This window comes from Myotis davidii, unplaced genomic scaffold (assembly GCF_000327345.1).
Source record: "Myotis davidii unplaced genomic scaffold, ASM32734v1 scaffold164, whole genome shotgun sequence".
Classification (NCBI taxonomy): Eukaryota; Metazoa; Chordata; class Mammalia; order Chiroptera; family Vespertilionidae; genus Myotis; species Myotis davidii.
Window position 1 is genome coordinate 2,401,240 of NW_006296417.1, and position 13,436 is coordinate 2,414,675.

General features: G+C 55.3%; 1 protein-coding gene across 1 annotated transcript in view; it reads left to right on the forward strand.

Moving 5' to 3' along the window:
• The window catches only part of LOC102771944 (NT-3 growth factor receptor-like), a 34,725-nt gene that overhangs the window by 879 nt on the left and 20,410 nt on the right, over window positions 1-13,436 (forward strand). The gene's annotated exons all lie outside the window — the stretch shown is intronic.

Sequence of the window (13,436 nt, forward strand, 5' to 3'; positions counted from 1 at the left end):
CGACATTATCTGCTGACTGTGCAGCTCGTTTTCAAAGGCAGTTCTTGACGAGAAGCCAGAGCCCACCATAAAGGAGCAAAATGGTTAATGTCGTGCTGAGCGTAGTTCTCCACGCGGCGTAGGAAAGATGAAGGGAGGAGGCAGGTTGTCACCGCCAGCGCTGGAGGGGGTGCCGGTTAGGAAAAGCTCCCCGATTGGGGGAGGGGACATCACGTCCGATTTCACATCCTGCGGTTGTCTACGTGATCAGGTGTCTTCTTTTGCTCCCAGACTTTTCCCCCTTAGTCTTCATGAATCATCTCCCCCTGGATCATTGAGTGGTTCTGACAGTGTTATTATTGCCAGGGAAAGTGGGCACGGGTGTCATTTAACTCAAAAAATAATGGCGGGAAGGTGGGTAGGGGGAGGGAGTATAGGTGCAACCTGAGATACAGAGATGGAATCACTTCTGCAAACTGATTGCAAGTCGGTTGCCTCGAAAATATGGAAAATTTCCTTCGCGGGACGTTGAAGGGGCGAGGACTAGGGATGTGTGGTGCAGGGAGAGGGTGGGGCAGTGTCTCCAAGGCATGCTAGCCATTTGTCCCATCTTTGTCAGGAGCGAATGACCACATTGTGAGTAAAGAGCCCACGGTTGTCCCGTCGGCTCGAGCATGTTGCAAGAGGCCGGGGGTTTGGCGTCTGCAGAGCAGCTCTGTCCGAAGGTTCCTCCTGATGGCTTTGTCTAAGCAGGACGATAAAACCAGTCACTCAAGACATGTCATGTTAGCCCGGGCCCAGAGAAAAACAGGATGGTTGGGAAACGCTCTTTGTGGTTAGAAAGTAATTTGTTCAGGGTACAGACAGCGGCTGGCAGATGACAGAGCGTCAGGAGAGGATGTGAAGCAGAAGTAGACAGGCAGCGGGGGGAGGCTGTGTGTCGGCAGCAAACTGGTCGCTTTCTGGAGCCACCTGCCCTGTCCACCACCCCCAGACACAGAAAAAGGAGCAGGGAGCAGCGGTCGCCACAGACGGATGCCAGGGCGGGCCTGCCGGGAAATAACCCAGCGGAGCCTTTCTTTAGCTTCTAGGCCCGTGTTTTCCAGTCATTTTGAAGAGAGGCATCGGTGTGGTTCCTCGGGGCCCGTGGGTCACAGATTTCTCAGGTCTCGCTGGAGCTGGCACCGTTTAATTGCCTTTGCACTCCGCGTAATGGGGTTTGCTGGCCTGTCTGGCCGCGCTCGGCTGTGTTGGTGTTGATAAAAGCAAGGGGCGGCTCGTTGTTTTTCTGTGCGAGGAAGAGGTTTGATTATGCCGGTCTGGTCTCTGCCGGCTTCACCGGGGTCTGGGGAAACAGCATCTGACCAGGACGTGTGCAGACTCGGCTTGCAGACTTGCCTCCAGGAGTGCACTTGGTATTTCTCGATTCTGATTTCAAAGAGGGGAAAAAAATCACATCCTCAAGTGAGACCGCTGCGCCCTTGCTTTAACAACTGCGCACTGCTGCTCTCTCCTCCTGGGAGAGCGCCAAGGAGTAAATCCGTCTCATTTCCGTGGGCACCAGGGCAGACTGGAATTAAGGAACGGGGAGCCCGGCGGGCGGGGGGCGGGGGGGGACTGTCCACGTGCCAGGCATCCACAATGCCATTGTCATGCAGGCCAAGCCAGGTGTCAGCTGAGGCCAGCTGGCTCGAAAATGCGCCTTCAGTCCCCAGGAAGTATGAAGTCGGAACGGGTAGCTGTTGCAGTAAGAACTCGGGGCGCCCCCTGGAAAGCTGCACAGTCCACTGATGGAGGGCGGGCACTAGACTATCCACATTCAAAGAGCAGCTTGTATCCCAACTTCATGCTCAGGTGCTCACGAGGGGCTAATGTATGCATAGCCCCGCCCCCTCAGGGAAAAAAGGAAGGAAGCCATTGGCCAGCGGTCACATCAGTAATGCACCCGGAAGTCCTCTTATCCTATTGGAAGGCATCAGGGAGCCGGGCATTCTGCATCTGAGCCTGATTTGACCTGTGCTTACATCCCAACCCCACCGTCAGCAGCCATGGGACCTCGTGCCCTTCCCTCACCTGTTTCATTTTCCCGTTTTACAAACAAGGACAAACAGAGTCTCTCAACAGAGTTGCTTTGATGTTAAGCAAGTTCATTAGCGCTAGGAGCCTGGAGCACACTCCTTCCTGGATAAATTGTTATGTACATTATATCCCTTAGTCCCCTGCACGCCCGGACAGGAGAACCCCGGGGACAGTCTCATTTCCAGAGGTCATTCCTGAGTCGGAGCGAGGAATCTCCGGACGCTGGGAAGTAAACGGGTCACCCAGCTGCCCCAAAGGAGTAGGGCCTTGAAGGTGACCACTTCCGGAAAAGTTCCTTCGCAGGGTTTCATCTTAGACAGAAACACTGGGGTGTCACGCTCGCCTGTGCTGGTCAGTGTTTACAGGGCCCTGTCATGGATCTCTGAGCTACGTCCGTGCCCGGCGATTTAGGAAAGATGTGTTTGCTCCATGTCCCAGCCAACGCCCTGGGAGAGCAGTGATTTGTTAGATGAGAGGGCCAGGCGCTGAGGGCTCTCTGCAAGCTGACCCGGGACCGGCCTGCTCCTCTCTGCTACCGTAGGGTCTAGTCCAGGGGTGGGCAAACTTTTAGACTCGAGGGCCACAATGGGTTCTTAAACTGGACCGGAGGGCCGGAACAAAAGCATGGATGGAGTATTTGTGTGAACTAATGTAAATTCAAAGTAAACATCATTACATAAAAGGGTACGGTCTTTTCTTTTTTTTTAGTTTTATTCATTTCAAACGGGCCGGATCCGGCCCACGGGCTGTAGTTTGCCCACGGCTGGTCTAGAGTCTGTTGGGCCTAGGAGCTTGCTGGTTTCTGGTGACTAATACAGCTAAATGCTGAGAGTTCAGGCGTGTGTGTGTGTATGTGTGTGTGTGTGGGGGGGGGGGAGTACATGTGTGCTGTGTTATCTGTACTCACCTGCCCAGAGCAGATCCCACACTGTGTCTAGGAGGGCAGGCGGGAGGTAGAGATAAACTCCACCTTCTGTTCTTCCTTTTTCATTTTTAATTTCTTGGAACAAACGGGCACCATCTGGCTCAGGCATGGGCGGTATGCAAACAGCTCTCTAAGGTGAGCTGCCTGATTTCCTGCTACACGTTCAGAGAGGGCAGCACACAGCTCTGCCTGGGGGTGCAGAGCCCGGTGTTCCCTCCTCATGAGGCCATGTCCTGCGGTGTACCCTTCCTCCCACGGCCGCCGATGCGATACCTCTGAGCTTGCCTCAGACCAGCGCTGGCAGGGTGCTTGGCGCCTCGATGCCCTTCTCAGAACGCGAGACAGCACTCAGAGACTGCAGTGCAGTGCAAATCTGAAATTAAGGAGAGCCTCGAGCCCGGCCGGTGTGGCTCAGTGGTTGAGCGTCGACCTGTGAACCGGGAGGTCACGGTTCGATTCCTGGTCAGGGCACCTGCCCGGGTTGAGGGCTCAATCCCCGATGTGGGGTGTGCAGGAGGCAGCTGATCCATGATTCTCTCTCATCATCAATGTTTCTCTCTCTCTCCCTTCCTCTCTGAAATCAATTTTAAAAAAAGAACACTTTCTTTTTTTTTAAAGAAAGCTTCAAGAGTTTGGAAGAAGAGAGGTTGGGATTCCAGAAGAGAAATGTTTTCAGAGGGAGGAGGCCGTGCGCTCAGACCCAGGAGGAAAGGGCTTGAGGGGCTCAGTGCTCCGATCTGACTTGTCTGAAGGGTGGGGGCTGCCTTCTGTCCACTCTCTTCTCCTCTGTCCCGAGCACAGAGCCTAGGACGCGCAGACACCCCATGAAAATGTGGATGAGGGAGGTCCGAATGGCAGTTTGAAATGAGGCAGGGAGCAGATTGGGCCTGAGCAAGAGCAGCCTGGACAGGCAAAGAGACCCTCCCCCCCCCCTTTCAGGTATCATCTTTGCGGGCGATGTGGGGACCCATGGCCCAGGCCAGTGATGGGGAACCTATGGCACGCGTGTCAGAGGTGACACGCGAACTCATTGTTTTGGTTGATTTTTCTGTGTTAAATGGCATTTAAATATATAAAATAAATATCAAAAATGTAAGTCTTTGTTTTACTATGGTTGCAGATATCAAAAAATTTCTATATGTGACACGGCACCAGAGTGAAGTTAGGGGTTTTCAAAATGCTGACACGCCGAGCTCAAAAGGTTCACCATCACTGGCCTGGGCAATATCTGGGACAGTGTCCAGAAGAGGCAGGGAGCGGAGGTCCGAGTCAGGAGTTACTCAGTTAAAGTCAGAGTGGAGTCATAATACAGCCAGGTGTCCAGGAGACGAGGAGGGGACCGAGGTCAAGTCCAGGCCAACACAGGTGGGGGAGCTAAGGCAGGTCTGGCAGCCGATAGCAAGGCCCTGGGTCCTCACGGGAGACTGCAGGTCACAGTTCCCAGAAACTCCTGGGCAAGGGGACATTGGTACCGGCAGGGTGTGGGAATCCTTCGGAGCCAGCTGATCTGGCTGATAGGATGTTTGATTTTATGGATGTCACGGCTCCCCCGTGGCAGCGACGCAGGTGCAGACTCTTGAACCCACGCTGCCTGGGTGTGCATCTCAGCTCCTGTAATTCCTGACAGATGAACTTGGGCAACTTATTGAACTTTTCTGTGCCCCCAGCTGTAAAATGTGGCCACGCGCCCCTAAGCACCTGCATTTGCTGTCAGGATCAAGTGTCCATAAACATGAAGTTCTTAGGGAAACACATGCTCAAGAAATATTAACTACTCTCGCTATCACTGGGGCTAAAGTGCAGCGGTCTCCCCCATTCCAGCGTGGGAACAGCACTCACATAAGTGCATGCGTGGCGGTGGGCCGCGGTCTGTCCTCACAGGTACATGCCACCATACAGAATGGCTGCGACACAAACGGAAGCCTTTTCTAGGCCTTTCTGGGTCGTGTCGCAGTGTGAGCAGGTGACCCTCCGCCGTGCGGGCACCCAGGCTGACGGCGCTCGACCCGCTCCTCTGTTGGGGGTCCTCGGTCACCCTGGGCGCCCATCCCCATTCCAGTCAACTGGGCGGGCCTCAGGCACGTGTTCATGGGCCTGACCCGGCGGTGAGGCCTGTCCCTTCTCACAGCAAGAACCTGGGCCTGCGCCTGGCCCCGTGATCTGTGAGGCGGGCTGAGGAATGGAGTGTGGCCATGCCCTGGGGGATGGGAATGAGCAGTGGGCACCCTCGGCCACAGGGTGGGTGGAGGAAACCCCTCTCTCCCACTCCTTTATAGCAGTGCGTCATCCTCCCCTGTCTGATGTCATATCGGCAAAGTGAGGACAGTTCACTGTCTGTGATAGAGCGAAGGCTAGGAGGCCAGGGGAGGCCTCGATCTCCTGGATTCCCAGTCCCTAAACCATGCATTTGCTCTTATAAACCATGTATATATATATATATATATATATATACATATCTAGGTTGACACAACCACTGAGCCCCGCCGGCCGGGCCTGTTCTCCAGTTGTGGGAGAGGGTGGCTGGTGCTGACCAGAGACACGGCCACGGAGCAGACACCCAGGCAGCCTCCGAGCTTCAGCTGCCTGGGCATCTGTGCAGGGCTCGGTGCCACACTGCTCGCATCTCGAGTGAAGTTTGCAAAACCCCGTAAGTGCTGAGCCCTGTGAAGCTGCACACGCTGCAGAGGGCAGCCACGCGGAGAGAGGTGTGGAGGACAGTCTGTGCTAATTACAGTGTCACATCCTGGCTTCCTCCACTAAAGCCGGAGGATTTGCACACTAATTATCTACACAGTATCAGACGTTTTGGAACGCGGGTCTGCGGAGGGACAGGACCGCTCTTTAGGGCACCTGGTCGCGTCGCCCGCTCTGTGTCCATGTGGCCAATTAGCGGCTTCCCTTTCATCAGTCAGGCCTGGAGCTTGGACGCAGCTTCTGTGGTCTCTCTCAGGCTCTGCCTTCCGTGGGGCCGAGTTCCGTGTGGGATGATAAGCGAGCAGAGGCTTGGTTTCCTCAGGAGGAGACAGGGTGAGAGCGCGAGAACACAGCCCAGGCCGCCTCCGGGTTTGGCGCTTCTGCGTTGCCCCAGACCCAGCTGGTCAGATCCCAGCCCCTCCTCCCGTCTGGGTAAAACAAGCAACAGCCTCCAGTTGGAAAAAGGCTCTTCCCACAATCCCTCGATCCAGTTCAGCGACGGGAGTTCGCTTTTCTGCTCTTCCTCCTTCGTCTCCTTTGATCCATTCAGGGTAATTGGCCAAATACAGCCAGGGGTGGGGAGGGGGCGGAAGAATTACTGGGTAGACTTCCTTGATACTTTCTTCAGTGATATGAATTACCTGGCCTCCCCCCTCTACCTCAGTCCTTCCAGACCCCAGCCTGCCTGGACCAGATCATACCTGGTGTCAAAACACAGTGGCGGTGCTGGGATATCCACCTGCCACGCAGGCGTTGGCTCCACAGAGTGCAGAAGGGAATACGGGTGGCCTCTGGGTACTGGGCCGCGGGACACGCCGCAGTCTGGTGTGGAGGTGACTTGGAGAGGAGGGTGATGTGCAAACAGGGACCCTAACAGTGAGGTGAAGAAGTTACCTGGAGCGTGTCCCCCACTGGTTTAGGGTGCGGGGCCAGTTGCTCCGACTTGGGTCGTCATGGGAGGCCTGTCACCAGTGTTCCTATAAGTGAGGCTGCGTGTGAGGACACACCATCGGGCAGTGGCACGTAGGATGGGAACCGAGGCCTCGAAGGCGAAGGCCGGCCATGACCAGGGTCCCGGGAAGAGGCGACGAGGCCCCTGCTGCCCTGTCGGCGTGGAGTGTCGGGGGGGAAGCCTGGGAAGGTGACGCCAGGCCAGGGCCTAGGAGCTCAGAGCCTCTTCGGTTTTGGACTGTAACTGTGAAAAGCAGTAACAGCGAAATGGAGGGTCAGGGTGGGTTTTCTACAAATGCACCTTTTAGGCCACGTTCTGCGTCCCTTGAGTGTTCGAAGCAGATGAACAAATGCCACGTCATTCCATTTGAAAGAAACATGAGGCTGGAAAGAGTCTTAAATGTCATCTGCCTCACCCCTGTGGCCCCAGGCACCACAGTGTCAAAACCGTCCCAGACAGATGGCTCGCTCACTCTACTCGGTGCGTCTCGGGGGACTCCGCAGGCTCCCCTGCCCCTTCCAGCTGGGACCAAGGGGAGATGTTAGCAGCGAGAGGTTTGTCTTTCCCTTTGTGATTTGTAACACCCCTCGGAAGTGGGAAGTTCTCCATTATGTCTAGCCAGAGTCCCACCAGCTGCAGGCATGTCTATTTCGTCCTCTGTCCTAAGTGGCGATGAACATGATGGATGTTGTAGGCTGACATTATAGCACTTGGGAAAACCAAGGAAGCTCAGTGAGACCAGGGTGGCCTCCTGCACTTCATAGTAATTGGTTGTATTTTATTCATGGGCTGTAGCTTCACTGGTAGGGAAACTGGAATAAAAACATCTCCGTCCCTTGCCCAGCCAAAAGTCATACCCTCTTTCTGAAAGTAGTTTCCAGTAGTCTCTTTTTTTACAAAAAGATTTTTATTATTGATCTCAGAGAGGAGGGGAGAGGGGGAAAGAGAGAGAAACATCAACGATGAGAGAGAATCGTGGATCGGCTGCCTCCTGCAGGCCCCCTACTGGGGATGGAGCCTGCCACCCGGGCATATGCCCTGACCGGGAATCGAACCGTGACCTCCTGGTTCATAGGTCGATGCTCAACCACTGAGCCATGCCGGCCAGATTCCAGCGGTCTCTTGCACATGATTTCATCTCCCTGCCATTTTGAAATCTGGTTGTTGTCTTTTGGCAATGATGATGGCGCAGGCACCAACTCCACGAGGACAGATCCTGGGGAAGAAGACGGGGAGATGCCCCATGGGAAAAGCTCAAGAACTTGAGGCGTGTGTGCATTGGAGCTCATCCCCAGAAAGGAGGGGAGCAGCAGGCGGTGGGAGGCCATCGCATGGCGGGTCGATTGACTCCCTTCCTCTGGCTGCTGGCGAGGGCGGGACGGAGCGCACCTTCGCCCCTGGCAGGGCCCTGTATTACACCGCATACCCACCCTGTCTGGGTCCATCAAGTGGAAAAGGCTTTTATTCCGAGGGAACCTGAGTCTATAACATATACAGATACATAAATTTCCATACAAATATCTGCTTTACCGGCTGTAATTAAGATATTTGCATGTAAAGAGAGCAGTGTGTTCCCCGACTTCCTCCTGGTAGGGAATTGTATTTCTTCCCTCATCCTGGAAACCCAAGTCCTTGGTCTGCCTGTGTCTAAACTGCAGGAGCAGGAGGCAGAGGGCCGGGGCAGTATGGCATCAGAAATTTTTTTTTTTCTTGTTTAGCTAATCCCACAGGACAGTTAGAGGCGGGGAGGCGAAGAGCCTGAGAGAGTGGGCAGAACACCCACTAATTCTGGACACGGGGAGATAAGATAGTCTTTGAATCCTGAGCTCCCGTTTATGTGCTCTTGTGACCGTAGGACATTTTCTTAAATGCTCTCAACCTTAGATCCTCATCTGAAAAAAGAGAGAGAGAGAGAGAGAGAAAGAGAGAGAGAGAACACATTTTTTGTGTGGTGCAGATTAAATCAGATAATGTATGCAAATTGCCTGGTATCTATTAGGCACTCCATAGATGGTAATTATTATTCTTTGTTAAGTGAATAAGGTAGAAATTATATGTAAGAAATTTTACGTGATTTGAAGTTACAAGCCAAGGCGTTGCCCAGGATGGTCTCTGGTGCTGGATACTCACGTTGAAGGGAGATGAGCCCACTCAGGAGGACTCAGGGGAGTAAAAAGCAAAGCCCCTCACACTCAGGTTGGTCTGCCCACGGCCCAGCAGGAAGGAGAGGGTGCTTGGAGCTGGTCCGAGGCAGAGCCTGCACACTGTGGAACCGATGGGCCCCACCAGGGGCGCCCTGTGGTGCCTGGAGCCGAGGAATTCTCCCACAGACAAATGTCTTCAGCATTAGATCCGTTCTCCAGGTCTTCTTACTACTGAGGAAGACTTCAGGGTCATGCGCCCTAGAGCTTTGGGGTAGAGGCAAGGCCGGCTTAAGTTCTTCCTCCCTCCTTCCTCTCTCCTGTCCCATGGAAGGGGCTGGCCACCGCTCATTCCTGTGCCCAACATGAGACAACAATATGCGAGAGCTTCGTGAACTGTTGGCTCAGGTGCTGTTGGTTTTACCACCACCACCACCACCCCCACCAGTGTGGTCCTCTATTAGATGATCATGCACATTCTGGAAAAAATGAGTCAAGCTCCTCAAGGTCCCAAAGTAAATTGGCAGGGTTGTCAGTATGCCATCCCCCATACCAGGCAGTTACCATGACAACCTTGGCTACCTCTTCCCCTATTGGGTTGTGCTCTTCAGCTTCTATAGCTGGGATGGACCTTTGATTTGTGGCCCAGTTTGTTCTTGAAGTTGATCATGTCCTTACCCAATGGGTCATCCCCAACTTCCTGGTCTTTGTATTCATTCATTCATTCATTCAAGTCTTGGAGTCATTGGGTACGTGCATGTCCTTTGGCTTTCTACAGCAGACACAAAGGAATCCATTCTGTTTTCATCACAGTGATTTTTCACATAAAAAGTGCTTCGTAAAACTACTTAATTAAAACTGTATGATCTCATGTCAGATGTCTGTAACGAGTAATGAGATAATGCCCCACTGGCATAGGCATTTTTACATGGATCCTCCTAGGTTCCCCCTTGCCAGACACCAGTGGTCAGCATGTGGGGACTCTGGGTAGGTCCGTCTGACAGATGCAGTGCTGTCAGCTAAGGGGACATCCCTGGGCCTGATTCCCCATCAAAGGCCCAAACATCTACTTACCCGGGATGAGGCCTGAGGGAATCACCCATAATTAAAACACCCTGAGCACTGTGTATTAGTACACACGGGACCAGAGGTGCGAAGCCATCTGACCAAAGCGTCACTCCCAGGGGGCGGCCTGTGTGGGTCCCGCTCATCTCGAGACGAGTCGGATGGCCAGTGCCATCGGCTAAGGCAGACTGACCTGCCCATCTGATGCCAGGGTTTCCTCAGCCGCCCAACAGGTTCAGAAACACTCCAGAACTTTTACTAAACACCCCTCTCTCCTGTGACCCAAGCCAGGTGAGGACAGGCATTGCCGTCATCCAACCCCATGACTACTTTTTTCCAGGCCCCCGGGACCGGCCAGTGCCCTTCTGAAAGACAGAGACCCTCTGGGGGCCCGTCCTCCGTCACTCGGCCTGTGACTGGGCCCTGCAGCCGCCCCTGACCCCCAGGGTGGCACATGGGAAAGTGCAGGCGAGGGAGACAGTGCCCAGGGCAGGTACCTCCGTCACGTGACATAGAACGGAGTACCCAGTGAGACAGCGGGTTCTCCACCCCAGGGACCTTCCAGGAACCCAGCTGACCACATTTCAGAGCTGCATGGAAATGCATTGAGAGTGTGTGGTTGACAGCATCAACGTTTCACTTTGTTTTCGATTCTGAGATCCCCAGAGTCAACTCTGCTACAGAAAGTGCTTAGGTGGGTGCCGAGGGGACGGGCGAAGGGAGGAGCAGTTGCTGTGCAGGGTGAGGAGCTGTGACAAGGACATATCCCTGTGATGCTCTGAAATACCAGGCCAGATGCACCCTCCCCACGTCTGCGCGTGGACAGGCCTACGTTCTCTCCCGCTTCCCTCCCGCCTCGCCCTCTGCCGCCTGCCCGCCACCAGCTCACCTCCCTGTGACTGTTCCTCTCCCTCTGAGACCTTGGAGCCTGTCCCCCTCCTCTCTCCTCTCAAATCCATCATCTCTTCTCCATTAAAGAAACATCTCCCTTTGACCTTCCTGCCCCTTTGTGTCCTTGACTGCTGAAATAGGACGCTTTCCTCCTCTGTCTTAATTTGGGGGCCTCTGATCCTACCACGTCATCGACTCTGCTTTTTTGGGGTCACTAATTATCTCATCCCAGGCAGTTGTTTCCGTAGTGTAGTGGTTATCGCGTTCGCCTCATAATTATCTCATCCTGGCAAAATTCAAATGACTTTCCTCTAGAAAGTCAAGTCCTCCTTTGAGCTGTCCTCTCTCCCACCGCTGCCCTCCCCACCGCGTGACCTCCTTGTTCCACGCTCAGGCAGCCTCGCCCCACAGTCCATTCCCCTTCCGGGCGGTTTCTTACCTCTTCCCCTCCCCTCGTTTAACGTTAAGGGGCCGCTGTGTCAGACATCCACTTGGGGAGCCTCACACACTCGCCTGGTTATAACGCTTTTCTGCAGAAGCTGTTTGAATGTAAGTTTTAGCCTCCACCTCCCTTCTCTCTGATCCCTTCATCAGTAGGTCTCCCCCGGAGAGATCAGCAGCCACCAGAACGTGGCTAGCTGGAGATAAGACGAGGCTCAACCATCCCCTGCTTCTCAGACACTCACATCATTAAACACCCTTGGGAGGTTCCCTGAAGGGCGAAGGGTGGTCAACCTTGGACCTGCCCTTCCCCCCCATCCCCTGGGCCTAATCCCTCACCACACCCTCGGTGCCTCTTTTTAAAAAAATATATTTTTTTTTATTGATTTCAGAAAGGAAGGGGGAGGGAGAGAGAGAGAGAAACATCCATGAAGAGAGAGAATCATGGACCGGCTGCCTCCTGCACACCGCCTACTGGGGATGGAACCCGCAGCCTGGGCATGTGCCCTGACCTGGAATGGAACCGTGACCTCCTGGCTCATAGGTCCACGCTCAACCACTGAGCACACTGGCCAGGCCTGCTGGGCCTTTTAACACACCTCAGCGTCACTTCTTCTTTGCGCGTAGTCAGGAACGGCCGTGACATGCACCCCGATCAGGCCAGGCTCAGAGCCTGCCTCACCAGGTCCCTAGGCGCCCCACCATTCCTCCTGCTGGTGTAAGAGCCTTGAGCGGATCTTCTCTTCTCCCCCGCCGGGCACCCTGCCCAACCCATCTGCTGGAGGCCCCTCAGTGCCACCCCGGCCAGTCTGTGCCCCGTTCCACGATGGCGCTTGCTCATTTCCACTGTCATCTGAGGCCTTCCGCATGCATTCGCCAGGGCTGCCCATGGCTTACACAACGGAAACTCATGTGTCACCGTTTGGAGGCCGACGTCGGAGGCCAAGGTGCCAGCAGAGTGGGTTTCTCCTGAGGCCTCCCTCCTTGACTTGCAGGCGGCCACCTTCCCCCTGGGGTCCCCCAGGGTCTTCCCTCTGTAGATGGCTGGGTCCTAGTTTCCTCCTCTGTGAAGGACACCAGTCATCCTGGATCGGGGCTCACCCATATGACCTCGTTTTACCTCAGTTACCCCTTTAAAGACCCTGCCTCCCTGGACAGTCACATGTCAGTGCTGGGGGTGAGGACGTCCGTGTAGTATATTAAGGGAGGGGAACATCATCCATCACGTCTTCTGGCCCCAGCTTCCCATCTGTTCTCTCTTTCCTTTCCCTCCTGTCCTTTCTCCATCTGCTCCTCACCCCCATGGAAACCCAGCGGCCCTCTCATCGTCTCCACGCGTCTGCTCAGCATCCCTCTGTCGGCTGCACACCCGGGCGTGTTGCTTCATAAGCTGCTTTCTCGGGTCATTCTGTGCTGCCCCCTCCCCGCCCCCCACCCCGGGTAGACCGAGCGCAGGGCCGTGTCCGTTGTCTCACATGCACAGCTCGTGACCCGGCAGGTGCCGGAGGGATGTCCTTGCTCAGTGACCGCCAGCCCCTCCCTAAGCAGCCCCGCACCCCCTCCTCTGACTTCTCCGAGGCCTTTGGAGGGAGCAGGATTTTCCTGAGGGTCACGGGCCTCGTACCCCTGACTCTGCTGTCAGTGTGGAGGGGGCGGGCGGAGGTTCCTCCAAGCAGGTGGCGTCTGGCCAGCTCACCTCCTTTCCAACCCGGAAGGGCGGCCGGGCAGGACATCTAGGTGGGCATCCTGGAGGAGGTGGTGAACTTAGCAATTTACCCACGGAGGACAGGAGGGATGAATCTTCCCTCAGCAGCTTTGGGAAGGCGCTATTCCTCTGCCCTGAGGCGGGGAAGGTTCTAGATGAAGTCCACTTCCTTTCACAGTGGTCGCAGGCTGGGGGACCTGTGGGAGCAGAACTGAGCTGCGGAGGGAGCGTTGGCTGCTGGTGGCTCACCAAGGCGGCGGGCGGGGTGCCGTGTACCGGGAGCAGTGATGGTGCGTGTGCTGAGCCGTGGGCTGCCTCCCCGGGCGGACCCCCAAGTGAGCCCGCGGACCAGGGTTGGTGTGCTCAGCCTTTCTCCCTCGCGGGGCCAGAGAGGCGTCCGAGGTGTGGCCGGGACACGCGCCATTCGGTTGACACACTGCCACCCTTCCCCTTCCTTTCTCTGTCCTTCCTTGCTGCCTTCCTCTCCTTCATCCCTCTCTTCTCTCTCCCCCTGCCCTGCTCTCTCCTGCGTTCACGGTCAGGAAGGGCCGTGCCAGAGGGGCC